The sequence below is a fragment of the Silurus aristotelis genome (assembly GCF_946808225.1).
Source record: "Silurus aristotelis genome assembly, chromosome: 21".
Taxonomy (NCBI): Eukaryota; Metazoa; Chordata; class Actinopteri; order Siluriformes; family Siluridae; genus Silurus; species Silurus aristotelis.
The window spans coordinates 15,825,441-15,839,899 of NC_139594.1; the positions used below are offsets into that span (position 1 = coordinate 15,825,441).

At 34.4% G+C, this 14,459-nt stretch overlaps 1 long non-coding RNA gene across 1 annotated transcript in view; it reads right to left on the bottom strand.

The window, feature by feature from the left end:
* Positions 1–1,279: 1,279 nt before the first annotated feature.
* LOC310716566 overlaps positions 1,280–14,459 on the bottom strand; it is a 28,412-nt gene continuing 15,232 nt past the window's right edge. Inside the window, exons 2-3 of the long non-coding RNA XR_014530621.1 lie at positions 3,352–3,431; positions 1,280–2,412 (exon numbers count right to left, since the gene is read on the bottom strand). This is a non-coding gene — a long non-coding RNA (uncharacterized lncRNA). The remainder of the gene's footprint in view (positions 2,413–3,351; positions 3,432–14,459) is intronic.

Consider the following 14,459-nt stretch of genomic DNA (forward strand, 5'->3'; position numbering starts at 1 on the left):
GTAATACAAATCAATTATACTGTACATTATCATTTCTATATTAACAGCTCATGCGCAGGGACTTTATAGAGGTAAACACTTTACATAATCTAATGCTAATAATAAATGTCTAATGTCTAATCATTGATATGCCAAAGATTTCTGTAACAAGATTCTTACAGTTCTGTATTAAATCAGGACATTTTCCTGAACTGGAAAGTCGAGCTGCAATTTTTTTCGCTTAATTAACTTTAGAGAAGCTGATAATAACTGCTTAAATATCCATTGTAAAATGTTACTCCACAACATTACATGTAACTATTAATGATTTTGCCAGCTATAAAATGTATAAGTTTAGTTAATGTGCAAATATAATGAAAGATGAACTTTAGTGGCAACAACTGCTAAGAATATCACCATTTTCTTTAGATGTGTTACCAAGAAGATTGAAAATTCCACTTCCACTGGTTTTGAAATATTCAGAACTTGGCATAAAATATCTGACCCCAAAAATGTTTAATACCAAAAGAATGGGAATCTTATATTTAATATTTCTAAAGATTTAAGAAAGCAAAACTTTATTAAATGTAGAATTCAGATCTTTGGATTACAATTATTGTGAAGCAATGGGAAAACATATTTTAATGAGTTTTTTATTTAGCCTCAGCAGATCTGGCTTATGAGCACTGGTTGCTTTTCTGTGCATGATTGGTGTTTTAAGATGTAAATAAATGATGCACAAACATTTTTATCATTCCTGGGTTAATAACTGAAGTAAACACAAGACTGTGATATTTCTTAGCATTACAATTAGAATGAGGCAAATGTGAAGTGTGGTTTCTTTATATATCTTTATATCTTTTATATCGTTGTATATCTTTTATATCTTATATTGTTATATTTTATTTTATATAGTTTTTTTTATACTTTATATTTTATTTATCTGCTTCTTTTTTTCCCTCCATCCTATTCCGCTCATGTCGGACCATCGTATAAAGCATTTCACTGCATGTCGTACCCTGTATGTATGTGTATGTGAAAGATAACATTTGCAGAGCTTGCTCATTTCATGTAAGAAGCTTCTCATTGCAAGCTGTGGAGGCTAAGCTATTGTAGTAAAACTGAAAACACAACACATTTGTTTTTATATACATACACACTCTCATTATACTTTTATGACTACAATGTAGAATTGTTTATTCCAAAGTTTATGAGTTTTAACAGCTATACAATACAATAATACAATAATACTTTACATAGATAAAAAAAAAAAAAAAAAAAAAAGCTTTTATGTCTTTTAAATCGTTTACATTTCAGGCTTGGGTAAAGGTCAGACATTTGTAAGGTTCATGGGTCAGTTAGATGAACCCAAAGACACCTGGAAGATATTATATCTATGAGGAAGAATGCAAAGGACACATGAGCCTTAAAAATGGATCAGTCCCTTTCTGTGGCATGTTTGTAATTGTGAAATTACTTCTAAGCAAAAACTTCTAAATAATATTCATTACCACTGATTTGTGTTTGGGATGTTATTAACAGTTTGTACTCAGAAGATAACTACAGATTTGTAATTGTCTACATATATTTCACTCGTAGTCTCCAGTTTTTTTCTGAAGTTTCCTCTGATTTTTCCTACCATTTTGGTTAAATGTGCAGGTCTGGATGATGATGCCAGAAATTCCAGTAGAGAACTTCAGTAGACTGTAGTTTTTTCCACCTTCCTTTGTCTAGTCCCTCCCCTTCTCTCCTCTGCAAGCTCACACAGTGGAAAATCATGGTCATTGCTAAGTTGAGGAGCAGCCCTGGCTCTTAAACATCTCTTAGCTAAACAGTTCTCAAGACGCAGATCTCCGCTAGTTTATGTGCAGAGTGCATTTTATCTTGGTCATGTTGCTCTTGTTACATTCAGAGCTGACAAAGACAGTGGAGTCATACATCACATCTTAGCTCTGCAAGCGGAAAAACGCCACATCACATGTAATGGCTCCAAATGCTTTAACTCAAGGGTGAAGTGTTGTGTTGTCAATTTTATCTGCAGAAACAAGTCTCAGGGTCTGTTGTTATAACATAGGGGTGGAAACCTATTGGGGTGGGTGGTGGGTTTGGGGGGTTAAGAGTTGAGGGAGCTGCTCTTACTACATAGCTGCAGCATGAGTACATGCTTACTGGCTGCCATCCAACATCAAACCACAGCATCTGGTTGAAATCTTTAGCCTTTTTCTAGTCTCTCACTAGCGCTGTGTTTCTCTCTCATATTCGCTCTGCCTATCCCTATTTTAAACAGAGACAGACAAACCACAAGCAAGAAACAATAGCATTTTGACATTCAGGCTCATTTTTTCACTATATGTCTAGGACAAGGTGATGGTACTAATGAAGGTATCTGGTCATTTGTTGAGGTTGTCATCACACAGTGACAAGGTGATGGGTCTGTAATCAACACAGTAAAAATGGAAAAATGCGAAGCAATCAAATACATTTTTATGAAAGAACATTCGATGTGTTAGGTTTTAGATGGTCCTATAAGAACACAATCGTGAAATAATGTATACTAAAATATTAATAGTTTACCAATGAAAAATTTACATCAAGTTAGTACTTTGCATCTCACATTTATGATGCAGCCGTATTTCTGCATTTTTTTGTACATAGATCGTAAAATAGTGTAAAATCTTTCCTTAAAACCTGTTGGGAAATGCAGGATTTGCACTTGAATGACTTCAGTCTGAAAACGCAAACCCTCCATCTTCTACTACTTCCTTACTTAAAAAAAAAAAAATCTCAAATTATACTTTCCATGAAGAGATATATGTCTTTTGCTATTTATTTTTACTTTATTTGATTTTATAATCAAATATTATCAATGCATACATATATATCTGATGCAGTGATTCCTTTACACAGTCCCATATAACAACTGGATTAGTTTCTTCACCACGCAAACCTCCATTTTTAGATTTGTCATAGGTTTAGAAAGTCGCAAGCTCGCTTCAAGCTTCTCTCATTCCAATCTGAAGGGGGAAAAAAAACCTCTTGGGTGTGTCTACACAGCTTTAGCTCTTTTTTTCTCTAGGTTAGACAAAAGAGGAGGAGTCGAATGGGAGATGATTTCCCTTCTATTCCATCTTAAATCAGATTTTTTTCCACGTGTGCATTTCAGCACACTTCAAACGTTAACCCTTCAATTGTCTTCCTCCAGGGTGTACTTAAGGTCTGTGCTTGCTGATAGCTTGCTGATCAGAGAGCCAGCCGTAATGTTAACAATTCACACTCTAGACATCACAGACGCCTTTATTTCATCTTTATTTAACCCCTTGTCTCATCCTTAATTCTCTGACCTGTGTGTATAAGGACACCCACAGTGCTCACCTGCAGTCCTGGGTGACTGGAAGTCTTCAATAAACGGCAAGAAAATACAGCTGCCCTCAGCAAAAAATATAGTGGGAGAACTGTAATTAGAGATGAAAGAATGTTACATCGTGCTTGGGGAAGATCGGGCACAACACTAATTTTCAATCTAGCATTAGTAACCAGCATTTATTTGATAACAGAGATATAGTCCTTGCTGTTCTATAGTTAACACACTTTACTTCTGATATGCTATTTAACCATGCTGTTATACCACGTAAACTGTGGTTTTTCGGCATTCAGAATCATAAGGCAAATACAGTTACACTATATGGACAAAAGTATTGGAACACCTGACTTTTCCACCCATATGTGGTTCTTCCCCAAACTGTTTCTACAAAGTTGAAGTATTTGGAGTTATATACATTTTTCCCTTAACTTGAACTAGGAGATGCAATCCAGTTCAACTATGGTAATTCCCCTGTGAACAAAGCCAGTTCCATGAAGATATAGTTTTGGTGAGTTGAAGTGGAAGATCTCCTCCAGTAGAGCTCTGATCTCCACACTATTGAACACCTTTGGGATGAATTGGAATGCTGACCGAACCCCAGGCCTCCTCACCTCATCTACATCAGTACCTTACTTCACTAATACCCTTGTAGATTAATTGGATTAGCACAAATATCCATGAAATGTAGTGTAACATCTTCTTAGGAGAGTGGAGGTTATTAAAACAGCAAACAGGGACTAAATGTGTAATTGGATGTTTAAAAAGAACATTATGAATTGTGTGTAGACATATTTCTTTTTCAATATAATATATTTACTCTGCCAGTATGCTTTATATTGCGCTGATGTGGCATTATAATAAGTAAAAATCATCTTACAAAATACAGGAGAGAAGTGTCAAGAGATCTGTTCATCATTGTCTATTTATGTTTAGCTAATGTAGTTCACATACAAGTATATTTTTTTGAGAGATTTATAACTATATACAGAGTACAAAACAAATTGATTTAGTGACTATTTATGGTTGTTTTCTTCTTTAAAGAAAGTGTGAATGTCTAAAAATTTTTTTGTAATATTACATTTTTGACTTCATCTTCTGCACATTTGCCAATTCTATAAAGCTGCTTTGTTACAATAGCCATTGTTAAAAGTGCTAATGAAATAAAATAGAATTGGATTAAATTCATGCATAAAATATAATTAAAGTATTACAGTAGAATCAAATTCAATGTGTCTTAAAGAATTGCACTGAACTCCATTACTGCACTGAATTTAATGAAAAGAACTGCACCATTGCCAGTGTTCTCTCATGAAAAGTAAAGACAAGTTTAGAGGAGCTTAGAGTAGAGAATGGAGAATACACACCCTCAGGTTATGAAGTGTGTAAGGACAAGCCCTAACTGGTGCTGTGGCAGATTGGTCTCACTCAAATTACACCCATTCTCTGGTTCTCTAGCTTCATTCCTCTGTGCTCAAAAAGTCAGGGTTATATTTGATCATTTTTAGTGTTCAAATTGGTGCATTATGAATTTTAGACCGAAGAAAAGAATGTACAGTAATCAAAGCAAAATGTCTCCTTATAAGCAGAAAGTATGAGATACAAAACAATTTTAATATTATAAAAAAAAAAGTTTGCACTTTGTTTGTAATTGGTTGACTTATTCTCAACTATAACTATGTTAGCATTTAAAATCACTGTCAAATACCTAATATTGCTGAAAAGAACAGTGTTATCATGTTAATATCCACTTTCTCCCTCCACCTCGGCTAATTACAGAGAACAGGACACTTGTTTAAAACATCTTAGACTAGTAGAAAGTAAGAACTGGGTGGCACTTTTTTGCAACTCTGCATCATGTGACTGACATATCATTAGTGTCTCATGGCAGGCATCACAATGATGAGTCCTGTTGTATAGCAATGTCATGTTGCCTCTTCTAGGAATTATCATAAGAAGTTGTTTATTTTAAGGTCAAGACAGATCATTTATGCTGTCATTAGCAGGATTGCCAATGTACCAAATATCTACATGGCTGTGATTCAGTTGCCTTGACTATAATCTCTTCATCAGCATGATTGTGAGTGTAATAATGCTTTTCATATGCATTCAAATTCTATAAACAATAAATCAATATTGTCTTACTGAGATTTCAGACACATTATGTCAAAAATCTTTTTTGCGTTTTTTTTTTTTTTTTTTGCCATAGCTGGAGTATTGAAGCATCGCTTACTCCCAATCAACGCACTGACTGATTGACAGCTAGTTAGCAAAGGTTTCTATGTAATGAACTATTGCTAGAATTAGAAATGTATGTAGTGAGCACAGACAAGCAGAGTGATACAAACAATGAAATCTTCCATTGCTGTGATTTTAAATACTAACCCTCTTGGAACTCTGCTTATTTAAACAAACTTGCAGACGGGAAGCAACTGTTGTGCAGTATTTTTTGTGGAAAAGTTTACAGTATTGGTACTTCATGATTTTGACTAAATAAGTCTTATGATCTACTTTTATAAGAAATTATTTAATAAACGTATTTATCCATAAAACGTCTAACATGGAATTTTTATTATAAAAATTTGTAATAAAAATCTGTTTGAATGAGCTGTTACTAGAGGTGCTATTATAGCAAATGAATGATCATCACAATGCATGAAATACATAGCTGGTAAAAATAATGGAAAATATAAGTTCATTCAATGTTCTGTGTTTTAAGCAGAGGCATTTCATTCCTGATGATTGGTTTTTGTGCATGAGTTCCAGATCGCTTCATCATGTGCAATTACTCACAGTTAAATGTCTTAATCATGTCTCCTAAGATACAAGGCAGCAGAAATGCAGAAACATAGAATTAAAGCCGTCTGCTATAATAAATGTTTCTATTACAGACTTGAGGTAAATCAGATGCATTCATTTAGTTCCTACACCCAAGCCTATAGTTAAACAATTATTAAACTTTGACTGAAGCAAAACTGTCTGGGGGGGATCATTTTCAAACAGCATTGTCATAGTCAGTAGTCAAACTAGTGGTCTTAATGGGTAGTTTGAGAGTGAGGATAATGCAATGGTGAAATAACAGTTTATTCTGTAGAGAAATTGGTTACTGCTCATTGATATATTAGACTGCATTTTATTTTAAGCAAAATTAATAACATAATGCGTTTTACTATTATTATAATTTATCAAAGTAGTCCAATAATGGCTACAAAACATTGGTATACATGTATTACAATACATGCAGTACATCACCTTAAGAAATGATTGATTTATTGATTCACAGCATTCTATAATAATTAAATGGGACTGAATGGGCATGCCATATAACCCACACCTAATAATACAATTATTGCAAATTGTGTTGTACAATTTTTAATCAAATAAAACTTATGGCATCTTGTTCTTTATATATAAAAACAGTTTTAATGTTAGAAAACTGATGTAAATTTAATGTATAGTTGAATTATACATTAATGTACATTGTACTGTTAATGGATACAGTGTTGATACTGCTATTAGCACTCCATTAGCAGAACTATGGCTAACTAAGATTTGGGTAAAATACTGACATTAGAAAAACATGACTAGTTGATGCCTGAATGTATTTAACAAATCAAGAAATCAAATGACCACTTAATATTTCAAATTCAACTTGAAACTGTATTTGTCATACACATAACCATGTACTGTACAAAAGATAAAAAATTACAAAAGCTAAGAAATACAAATAAAAATGGGTAAAATCAAATAAATTACAATATTATAAAAAAGGATATAATTGCAGTCAAATAAAATAAAACCAATTATTAATTGATCTGACCTGTAAATGCTTTCATAATCCTGGATTTCAGATATTGATAGATCTTAATTCAATTTAGATTATACTACAATTATTTATGTTTAATATATATGATTTGGAGTATTTGAGGAAGTCAGATTGAATGGAAATTAAGATAATCATTTGCTAAAAGTAAAGGTTTCTGTGTGCTACTATGATTAATCTTGGTGTCTGTTTTTCTGTGACTGTCTATTACTGGGCATTTGGTCATCAACCTTGGCGTCATTCCTGAATAAAATGTTCACATTGACAGATATGAAACATTGCCTAGGTGCCTGCAGGGTAAAAACTGGCACGGCTTGGCTAGCTTCTACACGCTACACTGGAATTTATCTACTTGTGAACTCTAGTCTTCACCCCTCTACCTCTCCTTTTCTCTGCCTCCCATTTTGACAAATCCTTAAGATGAAGCACGTTTACACTTTCTGTGCTGTTCTCAGGTAAAGTTGTGAGGTTTGAGAAGCTGTGGTAGGGTACTGAGTGGTTATTTGCTTAGCCTGAATCCAGCAGGAGAAATCTTGCAGAGTTGGACGCAGTGCTGTTTCCTCTGCTTGTCCCAGGGGCCGCTAGACAAACACACTCAATAGTTAAGCGAGATCCAGACCTCCCCTTTGCTAGTTCACAACATGGCCGCTGTGTTTTCTCTCATCTGATCTTCAGCTGGTGTGATCAGTGTGTGAGTGTGTGTGTGTACATGTGGTTGGGTGCAGGCCGCAAAGGGAGCATTATTCTTTCTCTGTGACCACAGATGCGTCTGAAATCCACCTCTTATCATTGCAAAGTCTATGTATAACGTAATTACATGCAGAAATATCCTTTATAATGCAATAATGCGTTGACCCTTTATTGACTCTATCGACTCTCTATGCAGGTTGGACACTTTTAAAAATTTTGTTTTGATGCTTCAGGACAATTCCTTCACTTTAATAGAATTAATATTTGATATTAATCATTTCTCAACTATTTTTGCATAGCCTTTCTTTTTGTTGGTAGTGTTCATCTGACAAGTTATACAAAAAAACAACAAGGGGTAGATGGGTTTAAGAGGCAGGATAGTTGAAGTTGGATGTGCTTTAAAAATTCTATCCATAGCTTCTTATCCATCTGGGCTTACTCCAAGAAGTCTGGAATGCTCTCTTTCCCCCCTTTTCCCTTTTTTCTATCTCATTTGTTCCATGTATTTAATTCTATTCACTCTCTGGTGACTTTAAATTTAAATTGACATAACCATAGAGCAAATAAAAAAATATGAATGATGGAGCACGCCTCATCATTTCAGGGTTCATTTGACTATTTAGCTTGCTTCTACTTTTTATCTTCTGAATATCTTAATTTAGTTTTTCTCTCAAAAACTACTTTAAAAGTATGTACTTGTTCTAGGTGGACAGTTATGGTTGAAAGAAAGCCAGATGTTCGTAAGCCAACTCAACCTTTTTTCCCTTTTCTCAAGCATGAATCTTTTTGTCTCAGCAGTAGATGACGTGGCTGCAGGTCCGAAGTAAGAATTTCAAGGCCTGCTCTTTGCTGTACACATCTTCAGAAAGAGAAGGAAAAAAATCCTAATGATATACAAACCGAGCCAAAAAGATTTGGAGTCTTGCAGCTGCAGTATGAGTTGCTTTTGAGCTCCTCCTTCAGGGGGAAGATAGGTCAGAATTTAAGACAACAGTCTCCAGTCTAGAAAAACATAGCATTAGCTGTGAGGGCTGAGTTAGTATTTATAAAAGGCCTAAGCTAGTGGTTTTTATATGATCTGTCCTAGTGGATGGCATGCTTCATAACTCGAGCGTATTTCAAAAGCAACCTAAAATAGTCATACATCAACAAAGCCAAGGTCATAGTGAATTGTTGCTGATTTTTTTTGTTGTAGGGTTTAAATCAAAGGTCTAAATTCAAGAGCCAGAGAGCTGAGAAGGAATGAAAAGAACTTAAGGAAAAAGGGATATAACACATGCAAATGTTTTCTATTATTCCTTTTGTCTTTTCTGGCCAGATGTGTTTCTTTTCTGTTCCTCCTCTCAGCTCCTGTGATTCATTTTCCACAGGCACAAAAGCTGTTGCCCCTCCCTCCCATACTCCCTCTCGCTGTCTCTCTATTTCTCTTTCCCTGCTCTGTGTCTCAGCCTATCAGTCCTTGAAAAAATACACAACTGAAGGAAGGAATTAAGTGTTTTTTAGGTACATGCATCACAGGAGAAGATGATCACATCCTTGTCTTCCTCCTGATTAGATGATGTGGTCATCTTGGTGACCCTTCCGGGGAGAATACCACATCCCGAGTGGCAATAATTCTTATCAAAAAAGGGGATACAATTTAGGAGGTGGGGCTTGCGTATATCACTCTCACTGTAGTTGAGCGGAACGCCTTCGCTCATCAAGTTATCAAGTTCTCTACACTCCTACTTTCTGGTATTTTCCCTACCTACATTTAAACAGGAGAAACATGTCCTCATTGCCCACCCCACACAGGGGCTTCCCTGTCACTTTGCATTAGTTTACAAGTTTACAAGTTTACACCAAAGGCATGTTTTTTTAGTACTGTAATTGGATTAGCGTGCTGAGTGGTTTAAAAGATTATGTACAAGCAGTATTTATGCTCAGTTTCAAAGTAACACATTTAAACAGAAATATTGTCCTTCTGCTATATTTAACAGCAAATTTGACCTCTGCTTCAACATTTGTACAATTAACTAAATAATTATTGAATAAAAACCAAATAAATAGGCTACCCAAAGCTTAACTTTTTATAACAATTCATCTGAGTTGGTACAAGTGAACTTATTTACTTTCATATTGAAGTCTGTTTTAGCAAACAGAGCAAGACAATGTTTGAATGCAATGGCTTAATAAAGGAAAATGCTAAAGTATTCATTTATTTTTTATTTTATTTCTGTAAGTCATAAGACTTTTTAATAAATATTTTATGACTATTAAATACATCTGATATTAAATTAAGCTGTGTTGAATTTTTTTTTGTCTCTTGATGTGAGGCAGGTAGAATGTCCTGTACATACTGTACACTCCCTTAGAGAGTCTTCACTTCCAGGCATGTGCAGTGTGATTGCATGTAGAGAGACCTACACCATTTCCAGTATAAAAGATTTAAATAAAAAAAGATCTACCAGTCAAAAAAATGAGTTTGAGTATGAGTTTACTGAGCGAATAAATCACGCTTAATTATGAAATGATTTGAATGAATTATGATTTTAAATATACTTTATGCAAATGTAATTGAATTGAAGTAAATGCTGAAGTACATTGCAATTAAACAGTAACCATGTGCTTTCCATTTAGGTATTACTGTACAACTAAGTAATACTGTATATTATTTACTGTACTGTGCACCATTATTACCATCACCAATAGCTTTTTACAGAGAAACCAGAGGAGATGCACATTTTTGCACTAAGCTGCAGGAAACAACCTTTTATAGAACATTTCCTATATTAGAGCAATGTAAAGTAATTCTTTAAATTAATGAAATAGATGATTCACTCATATACAGCAGCTGCTGTATATGAGTGAATCATCTATTCACTCATATACAGCAGCTGCTTTTTCCTGGCCAGACTTGTGGTGGATCCTGAGCCTTTCATGGAAACCCTGGGCACAATTTGGGAATGTATCTGTGATTTTAGTTTTATAATTAAAATCCCCAGTCCACCAACATCATAATTTTAAAGGATTTGCAGAAGAAGGAAACCCATGCAGAGAATGAGGAAGTACACGAAATTCTACACAAATGGCAACCTGAGCTTAGGATCAAACTTGGAGCTGTGACACTGTGACATTGGACATATTAAAATTTTTTAATACCATAGGCAATCACACTTCCTGATTCTATCTAATCTTTACGAGTTTATAAAACTAGAGACCAGAAACCATATATATATATTTAGTTTTATCTTTGCCATCATCATAACTGATGCAACTGTAATCACTTCATTGTCAGACAATTTTGAAAACTCAAATAATATAAAAAATACAACAGTTTAGAAAAAGGTATGGTTGGGGCAATGCATTAAAAATTACATTTTCAATTTATTTACAATTCTTTTAGGGTAAACTTAGGGAGATCACAGCAGCAAATGTGGCAATTAAAGTCTAGACAATGTGTTAGTTCTGTCTTATACATACGAGAATACAAATAGGACTTTTTAAAGTACTCATAATAATAATCAATGCTTTAATTTTCATTATAGTTGGTTTAATTCAAGCCTTTAGTTCACACTGTGCCACCTCAGGTGAACCTTCACCTTCAGTCATTTTACCATTTCCAAAAAACTACTCCACATTGCGTCTGCTTTGCCACGTTGTCTTTTTCATTCTCTCTCTCCCCTCCCTGTCTCTCATACCTCCTCTCCTCAGCTGCATTTTTTCCTGCTCTCTGCATCTGTCTCTCTTGGGCTCTCTTTTTCTCTTTCTATCTCTCTTTCTTTCTCTCTTACTCTTTGCCCTCTAAGTTGTTCATTACTGAGGCAGATGATGTGGTGGATGTTGGGTTAGAGGGAGTGACAGGGTCAGTGAGTAGCTTCCTATACACTTAAAATAGCATTTTCAAACCAAACCTTGTTTTTTAGCCTTGTTTTTTTGCCTAGAGTGTCAGGTCAGGATGTTAACATAAAGCAGAGATTTTGTTGTATATAAACATCTGAAAGAACCTCTTAAACACCATTTTTCATGTAAGGTGGCTTGAGAGAAATCATGAAAACTTGAGGTGACTTGAGGAAAATTAAGCTTATTGAAATAGTTATTAACAGACTTCCTTACATTTAACTATGATCTAAAAATTCCAGATAATAGGTCTCAATGTTGGGGACATAACAGTGTCTTCTGTATACCACTCTACACAAATGGGTTTTTATCATCATTGTTCTGTATTACTTGTGTACATTTGAAGGATGCACAACAAATCAATGCAATAGTACGGTACATACGTCTGTGACAGGGAGATGAGAGAAAAACTGTAGGATAATTATATAGGTTAAAAAATATCCAGGACCACTAGGAAAACAGAACATTGAAACGAAGGAACATCTGGAAGAACAGTACTAGATGGATGAACGGTATTTGATAGAAGAATGGTATCGAATGGAAGAACTGTACTGAATGGAAAAATGGTATTGGATGGATGAACAGTATTTGGATGGAAGAACAGAAACGTATTTGATTGTAGAACAGTATTGGTTGCAAAAGCGGTACTGAATGGAAGAATGGTACTGGATGGATGAACAGTATTTGGATGAAAGAACATAAATGTTTTGTATTGAAGAGCAATATTGAAGATTGAGGAACAATATTGGAAGGAAGAACAGTACTGTATGAAATAATAGTACTGGATGGAAGAATGGTATTAGATAGAAAAGCAGAATGGTTTAAGATTGAAAAATAGGGCTAGATAGAAAAACAGTACTGGATAAACAATGGAAGAAGTGATGGTTCTGAGGGAAGAAGTGATGGAATATAAAAATAAATAAACTAAATTTTTGTTTAAAAAAAGACTGTAGCAGAAAGATCAGTGCAGTAGGTAACATCATAACGGGTAAGAGTTCAGTAAGGTTTATACAATGCTGGATGGTCTTAAGGTCCATTTTAGACTTTATTTTATGTCTTTCCAGAAGATTAAAAAGCCAAGTAAATAAAGGCAGACATTACAAGCTTCCTGTAATCACTGCAAGACATCTATAATTTTCTGTTCACTAAAAAACTACACTTAGGGTTCTAGTGTGGAACCTTTTCTGATAGGGAAATACTGAGCCCTTAAGTGCTTGTCCAGAGTGATAACAAAGCTTTTTTTTCTAAACCTGTAATGTTCTTTAATTTGTTCATTTGTGGAAACCTTTATACAGTATATATTTCGAAAAATCTAACAAAAGAGTGTTTCACTAGGAACTAGTCAAGAAAGATTGAGGAATCCTAAGATGGCTCGGGTGTAAGCTGTTAAATGAGCTCCTCGTTAAAATATTCCTGGCATGTAAAAGAACATGTAACGTGCTCATGCTCTCTTACAATAACCATGTACATGGTAGCTACAAGATTTTATTTCTTATATCATGTTAACAAACTGCCTGAAAGAATGTACATCATCTTTGGAATATATAATAAATAAATAAATGAAAAAAGATCAACTCAAACACATGATCTGCTCAAATATATTCACAGCAAGATATGTCTTCACCTCTCCATCTCTTACACACTTAGGGACACTTTATCGTAGCTGATGCTACTGGCATGTTGTTGTGATGTGTGGAAAAAAAAACAACACAGAAAACCCTGGGGAAGCCCATAGACACAGGGTCCAACATGCACAGAGAACCCATAAAAACGTATAGCCAATTGAACTCCAAATTTCAAAAGAGCTAATAGATAGAAACCTGATAAGGAATCATTCTGTTGTAGGGTTTTACGTAAAACCTTTAATCATTAATTATTTATTTGAAAGATTATTATTAATTAACTTCTGTAGTATGCCTTCTCTAGTAACTACAGGTAAAACATTCAGAATGGTTTGTAGTTAAATAAGTGAGGATCAGCCTGAAAAAAGAATCCTGGGAATACTTAGTAAAGTTTACAGTAAATATACGTGATACAGTAAAAACCTTTAAAATAATTCAATCATTTTTTATTAAGAATTTATCAATTTATATTTACATATGAATGTTTTCTATTCAATCACAGTACTGTACACACAGTCGAGCTTCAACTGCCTCTCACGTGAACTAAAGGAGGGGCACCTCTGTTCTCCTGTTCTACCCCTAGTTTATTGCATGGATATATTTTATTCTCAGAAGCAAACTATATGCACTGAAATCTTACTCTCAACCATATGATTATGATCAGTTTAAAAGAACAACACTAAATCAGATTTCAGTACTATTTGGCCTGTTTCCTTTTTGTTTTTTAGTTGGTTTCTTTAAGCACACAGGTCAAAAATCCTTAGTAGCTCGGTGGTAAAGTATGAGAAGCATTAAACATCACCCTCCTATTCAGAAAACGTTTTCTTATAATGACTTCACCAGACAGGAAAGAAGAAGAGAAACAGACGGCTTAACGCAGCACAAAATACTACAATACTCTAAAGTAAAAAAATAATTGCAAGATTTTTACGATGAATATTCATTGACAATTATTATTCTTTTTTTCTTTTTTTTTTTTTACATTGTTGATAAGTTGCTTACATCTTTCATCGCCTTTTAGAAACCTGTGGTTAAGTATTCTATGCAAACACCCAAAGCACTGCATCTCTGCCCATTGTCTACCCATGTTCTGCCCTGTAGCATGCAG